Consider the following 7,849-nt stretch of genomic DNA (forward strand, 5'->3'; position numbering starts at 1 on the left):
TAATAACTACTTTATTAATTTTAATTATTATTTCTGTTTGTTTTTTTAAATATATGTATTGTATGTCTTATTAACATGTGTTAGTGTAATGTGTATGTTTAAATTTCCCAAATGTGTGACGAATGAAGATCAGTATGAATGAATGAATAAAACACATTCAAACATTAATGTTTTTATCATACAACAACTTTAGTTACAAATTCACGTTTCTATATTTCAGAATTAATTTTAGGCAAACTTCTGTCGTTTCAGACAAAGCGCTCGTGAAAGCTGTTAACTCCTTTTGTCCGTTAGGTGGCGCCATATCACTGTTAAAATGAGATCCTAGTTGTCAATGAAATATTATAAGTAAGTAATATTTGTAGAGCGATTTTCTAGACCACGCTTAAACAATCAAAACAATACCCGATAAAATATATGCTTGAAAGTTCAAGGCACCAGATAAAGAAAATAAATTTCCCTATCACACTGTATATATATATATATATATATATATATATATATATATATATATATATATATATATATATATATATATATATATGATACTGTATCGAAATTCAACAGAACCGTATCAAAGTTATATATATATATCGTCTCCCACATTATCTCAAGTTTGTTGTTAAGAAGTGAAAGTTTACTCTCAAAATAAATAAGGGATTTAATTAAAATACCATCCTCAGACTGAGTGAGTTGACCAGGCGCAGGAATCTATGCAACCGCTGTTATTTATCAAAACACACGCCATACTGAGATATTCATTACTGTCAACTTTGGCTCTGAAAGTGTAGCGAACTGGACCATCTTGTTTGTTTTTTCGGGTCATTAATGGAGCCTCCGCAGAGACAGTGGGAGGTCAGAGCCATGGAACTTCACATTCATAAAGTTAAGAGAAACAACGTGATTTATTTGTTTACACTTTTGTTTTGTTTTAGGTAATTAAGATTCCGATATCAAAACAAAAACATATCAAAGAGGAGCCAGGATGGGGGTAACTTGGGGGTCCAGGACATTGAGTCCAATGACCTGCATGATGATTTTGTTATCATCCAAAAATATATTCTTTATTTTAAAACACTGAAACTCATTCATGCGTCCATCATTTATTCCACTCATATCATGGCTCCGGATCTTTTCCACAAAAACATCATGAGCACGGACCACACATATTCTCAGGACAAATGAGGCGTCAAAACCATCCGATCTAACAAGACGTCTGCAGTCATGTGTGGACTTAAGTGAATTTGACGTCTCCTGCTAATGTGTGGGTTTGATGGTGTCCATGGTGCTGGAGAATACTTCCCACAAGACTCCCTGTGTGTTGTTAGCGGCCTGAGCTTCTCAGTGTGCTGCCGGAAGAATAATAAAATACTGTCTCAGTCTTTAACAAGTTCAGTCTGGTTACATTATTCTGGATATTAAACCCATGATTGAAGTGTATTGAAATAATTGTTTATTCATTAAATAGTTTTCATCTGGAAATGTTTACATTTCTCACATAAATTTCTTTACAAACTTATTTTTGTTCATGTAGTTTAATGTTAAGAATTTATGAACGCTTTGTCTTGTATGCTTCTCTCTCTGGTTTGGTTTTCTAAAACCTTTGATTGAAACCTTTCAAACTTTTTTCTTTCCGAACTTCTTTGATAAAATTGCTGACCAACCATTCTTGTACTATAAATTACATTTTTTAAGGTAAAACAGCACCCAAAGAAATGATCCTTACTTAATGCATAACAAGTACAAAGTTTCTCTGTTTTTAGTGTCAACTTTAGCTTCGTCTATTAGCAAGAATTTGACGAACTGTTCAGGGGCAACGTTATAATGTGATATATTGTGACACTGTAGGATCAAGGATATATTTGAAGTATTGTTGAGTACTTGACTCTGGCGTTGCAGAATGTACAGACTACATGACTCTTGACAAAGTAGTTACTGCTAAAAAGTATGATAAAAATAGAATATGATTTTAAAGCAAAATGATTTGTTTTAAACCAATGCAGTGTTGCTGAAAATCAATATACAGTTTATTGAAAAAATACATCAGGATATTTAAAGTAAGTAAGTAAGTAATTTATATTTGTAGAGCGCTTAGGAGCAACAGCCTGGAAGGATTTCTCTCCTCTGGTCCTGAGCCTGTGCGAGGAACCATCAGTAGATTCTGATCCACAGACCTCAGAGCCCGAGCTGGGGTGTAAGTCTGGATCAGATCAGTGATGTAAGGAGGAGCCTGACCATGAATAGCTCTGAAAGTAAGAACCAGAATTTTAAAGTTGATCCTGAAAGAAACTGGCAGCCAGTGAAGAGTTTTAAGGATCGGGTAAATCTGAGTTCTTCTACTAGAGCGGGTCAGAATTTTCGCTGCAGAGTTCTGAATCAACTGCAGGCGAGACAGCTCCTTCTTGTTAAGACATGAACACTAACTGTTACAATAGTCCAGACGAGAAGACACAAATGCATGGATTATAAGATCCAGATCATGTTGTGACAACATTTTCCAAAGTTTAGAGATTTTTCTCAGTTGAAGGAAACAGTTTCTGGTCAGTTTTCTGCAGTGTTGAACAAGCGACATGTCTTTTTCAAATACAACACCCAGGTTTCTCAGGCTCAGTTTGACAGACTGACCTAAGTCACCCAAGTACTGACTCAACCCTGGAACCTTATCATCAGGAGCAATAACCAACGTTTCAGTTTTGTCCACATTTAGCTGCAAAGTGTTTTCACTCAGCCATTGTTTGATTTCTAGCAAACAATTGACTAAGCTGTTCGGCCTCTGGGGCTCAGTTGGATCAAAAGAGCAGTAGAGCTGGATGTCATCAGCACAAATGTGGTAAGACACATCAGGAAATCTCTGAATGATTTACCCAGGGGAATCAAGTACAAGCAAAAACAATAAAGGACCCAGAACAGAACCTTGAGGGACTCCACACAACAGATCCGCCGATTCAGACCTTATTTGATTGGCAGATACACTGAAACTTTTCCCAGAAAGGTATGACGAGAACCACTGTAACACAGACCCAGACAGTCCCACTTCATCCCTCAGTCTTCTCAGTGACATCTGGTGATCAACTGTGTCAAAGGCTGAGGACAGATCCAAGAGAACCAGAACAGTGTATTTACCCGAATCAGCCGACATCATGATGTCACTGGACACTTTCAATAAAGCTGTCTCCGTAGAGTGATGTTTGCGGAAGCCAGACTGAAACTTCTCAGTCGCTCTGATCTGGGACCAAAGACAGCTGCTCAGACACCACCTTCTCCAAGATCTTGGACAAGAAAGGGAGCTTAGAAATAGGCCTGAAATTACTGAGGTCAGTCAGGTCTAAGCCTGGCTTTTTGAGAAAAGGTTCCACAATGGTATGTTTAAATGCATTGGGAAAGACCCCTGTGGAAAGGGAGAGGTTCACCATTTTGAGGAGGGTTTCATCTTGTTCACCAGAGCCGAAATATCACCCAGAGATACAGCACTGAATGAAGACCACGGGGTGGAGACAGGCTCAGTGACAGCAAGGTTTTCACACAAAGGGGGAGAGATTTTCTCTTTGATCAATTTAATTGTTTTTCAATGAAAAATCTCAACAGTGCATTGCTGTCAGCAGGAGACACGACACAATTGAACGTGTCAAACTACACTTTGGGGTTTTTCTTATTTACTGCTACCAGTTCCCTGATGTAATCAGATCTGGCAGTTTCCATCATCTCATTGAATGAGGACATCAGATCCATGAGGGGAAGTCTGTGCACCTCAAGTTTAGTAGACTCAAAGTCATAGACGCTCAAAGTTGGGGAAAGGGAACCGTTTTTTCTGAATTAGTAATCAAGAATCAAGTAAGTAAGTAAGCAAGTAATTTATATTTATAGAGAGCTTTTCCAGGGTCACAAAGCGCTTAAACAATCAAAACAATACTCAATAAAATATATACTTAAAAGATCAAGATAACACTGAGAACAACACAGGGGTTCCAGAATATCAATGGGGAGCCTACACAAATAAAAAGGTCTTAAGATGTTTCTTGAAGGAGTCAGTAGACTCCGATTTAACAGGTGCCACTTGAACCAGTATTTCAACACAATGATTAATGAAAAAGTGAATCAAATTGTCCACGTTAAAGCAATCATTGAAGAAAAGAGGGTCAAACATAGCAGAAACACTGCTGTATCAGCTGAGATAACACGCCTCTGGGACCTAACTTTCAAGGGCTTAAGTTCAGGGTTGAACTCCAGGTTAAACAAGACACTCAGATGGACATCATGTACACACACATTAGAAATGTCCAGGCGTAAAGGAGTAACAACTAAGTGTGTAATCTAAAATGTGGCCTTTTTGGTGAGTGAGTTCAGAAACATGTTGCTCAAAATTAAAGGCTTCTGTTAAAGTTAGAAGTTCTTAAGCAGAGCAAGATGTGACGTCATCAACATGAATATTAAAGTCTCCAAGAATAAGAACAGAAAAGATCAACTAATCGTTCACGTGTTTCAAATGTTGAAGTCTTCCTCTCCAAGACGCAAGTCTCTCATCATGACCATGTTTAAAACGTATTACTTTATAAAGTTTGTCTGTTATCTTGGCAAACGAGAGGTTACGAGAGCAGAGTGCTTTATGATGTAATAATGGCTTCACTCTTCCTCCATTCAGTCATTCTGTAATCGCGCCCGCATTGTTTACACAAAGAGGCCATTGGAGGTGGAGACTTCCAGGATGGATGACGCACAGTGACGAACCTCGAAGCTTGACCAATCACAGCCCAGTGGGTGTGGTTATGGTAAACAAGATTTAATCTCCAGAAAAACAATGTATTTTCAGTGGGCGGGGCTTAAGATCATTTTCTAATGTCAATATTTCAAGTTTTGTACAAACAGACACATACTGATGATACAATAGAGTCCAACATCTATTTAAGACACACTTAAATCAACACATTAGTTGAACTTTAAGTGTATCAATATTTTGTCACAGCCCTATAAATTGCTTTAACCAATTGTTTTAATGTTATTTCAGGTTAAGAATTACTTTAGGATGTGTGAACCATTACTGTGTCACTTTTGACAACTTTCTCTGGCATGCTTCCAAATGATGTCACTGGTTCCTCAAACAAACTTTTTCAAACTGAGCCACCGATGTGATGGAGCAGCATGTCTGTATGACAGGGATGTATTTTCTAGTCTTACACATGTGTGGCCATATTAACTGAGCTAATGCTTCCCATGAGCCTCCTGGTTCCACTCGCCTCACTCGTCCGGACTCTCGCCTGCACATGTTCCACCTCTGAGGCCGAGAAATCCATCTGTTTGTGATTTGACGCAGCAGCAGCAGCAGGTGAGTGTTCACGGGTGTTTACACCCTGACACTACCGTTCACCTCAAGACATCTTGACCAAAATAGCTTTCGGAGGCGAGTCCGAACCGTCCAAAGAGTTGAGCTTGTGCTGAAGGAATTTGGTTTTTATTTCCCAATAAAAAGTGATTCCAAGTGTTCGCTGGAAAACAGATGCTGAGAAACACGTACACACACTGGTGTCTTCACAGTTCTGTTGATGGAATCAAAGACTTGACATGAGTGAAGCCTCTAGAAACGAACTGAGTGACACCATCAGTTACACACTGGGTGGTTTTAGCGGTTACAGAAGGCTGGACTCTAGTCAGACAACACAACAGTCAGTTCACTGAGACACAATAAGTGAGTAAACACCAGTGACCTGCAGTCGATGGTTCTACTGAGTCACATTTATAGGTTTATAAAGATCAAGAGTAGCTTGTTCAAGGAAAAGCTTTTAATGCTTTCTTCAATTTAATTCAAATTGTTTAACAAAAAACATGAAAAGTAGTGATGGCGAGATGAAGCTTCATGAACCACTGAAGCCTTCCAGCCCAGTAGAAATGTATCACGTGTGCACTTAATACCTACTTTTAGGGCGACCGAATTCCCAAAAAGAGGTAACTGCTGTATAAATATTCCGATTTTTTTTTAAATACAATCTAATATATCTATCGTAAAAATATCAAATAAGGGAGTACATTCTTCAGAATAAACCATCTGGTGTCAACTATAAGAGAACATAAATACTGTCTAAACAGAAAGAAATAACAAGAGTTCGCCTTTACTTTATGGTTTAGTTATCCCTCAAAATCATATATAAATACCTGCATTCAGCAGGTTTCAGAAATAATGACGCAAAAACGTCAATAGCGACTCAGGGCTTGATCCCATGCACTATAAAGTCCGGTGACGTCACATGGTTAAACTGCCCAACATAAATAAAACAATTTAAATTATTTTGTGGTCAAGACTTTTTAATATGAGGCCACTAATTAATTTGTTTACCATGTCATTTCTCATGTGCTGCCAAACATGAAAAAAGATGTTTCCCTCAAGTATCTATAAGTACACAAGTTAGGAGTTGCACAAATCATCGCCTTTCGATGGCATCTATAAAAGTGCAAAGCCGCCAGCGCATCCTGAACCGTTCACGTGGTTTGACGATTCACGAGGCCTGGAACGCCACCGCCAAAATCACCAGCCCACGCCTCGATACACGCTTCACAAAAATCATCCTGGATTACACACATCACAAATGGTATTACTATACTGTGAAGCTACGTAGCATCCTAAAGTCATACTAAAATAATTTGACATATTTTGAAGTTTACCACTTAAAATTGGTCTTAAATCATATTTGATTTTCATCATTTTTTATCATAAACATTTTTTGGTTAATGTAGATTAAATGATGTGAGTGTAAAACAAAAAACTTGAATCACAATTTTTACAATTAACATGCAAATATGGCAGGTAGATGGCAGCACTCATTACTTCCTCTGCAGCTAAAGGAACAATGAAATCCCATGAGATCCTTGCAGTGACTGAGTATAAGAGGATACAGTGGACTCCAGTAGCTTTTTAAGCTGATGTTTGGCCGACGTTCTTCCACAGAGAATCGTATCGTATCGTAGGCCTGTATCGTGAATCGATCGTATCGACAGATTCTTGGAAATACACACGGCTATTTTATCATTCCTTTTAAAAAGAAAAATCTAAGTCAATTGACTATCAGCACCGTACTATCTGTCTCACACTGAGTGCAAAACTAAACACATAACATGATATTTCAGTGGTTAAGATCAGGCATATAAACGTATATACACACCTTAGTTTGACAAATGTTGAGATTTTGACTATTAAAAGTTTGGAATTAGTCATAAAGATCCACAGACAAATATACATTTTCTTTTTAACTTTTTCTAAAAAAAAATTTCATCATGATGATGCCTAACCTGACATCGCTGATATATATTGAACAAGGGTAGAGGATCAAGTTGATGATCGATGGGCTCAACCCTATAAACACTTTAACAGTGGACTTTTCAAGAAAAGATCAGCAATAAAGTCAAATAGAAGTCGTATTAAAGTCAACATATATGTGCAGATCAACCAAAATGTTGATGACTTTTGTATGAACTCCACACGATCTGCATATACTTATATTGTTGTTTATTCTCAATGATTCCAGTTGATAAAAATTATAATTGTTACACACAACATGAACTTAAAAACAACACTATTTGTTTCTCAGATCTGTCAAACATAATTTTAAATAACCTTTATTTAACAAACGAACAATCCTCTAATCAATTTGTTTGAGATCAGTTAATACTTTCCCTTTTTTTTTATGTAGAAGACCAGGGTCCGAAATAATTGCTAGACCAATATTCTACCTCTATGTGAAGCATATTTAATTGTCTCTCCTTCCTTTTCTCTCTTCTCCCTCCCAGCCGCTCACAGAATAAGACCACTTACACAGTCTGGTTCTGCTTCAGGTTTATGCTTCAGGTTTCTACTTGATAACAT

Source organism: Callionymus lyra, chromosome 11, assembly GCF_982586985.1.
Source record: "Callionymus lyra chromosome 11, fCalLyr1.hap1.1, whole genome shotgun sequence".
In the NCBI taxonomy this organism is placed as follows: domain Eukaryota; kingdom Metazoa; phylum Chordata; class Actinopteri; order Syngnathiformes; family Callionymidae; genus Callionymus; species Callionymus lyra.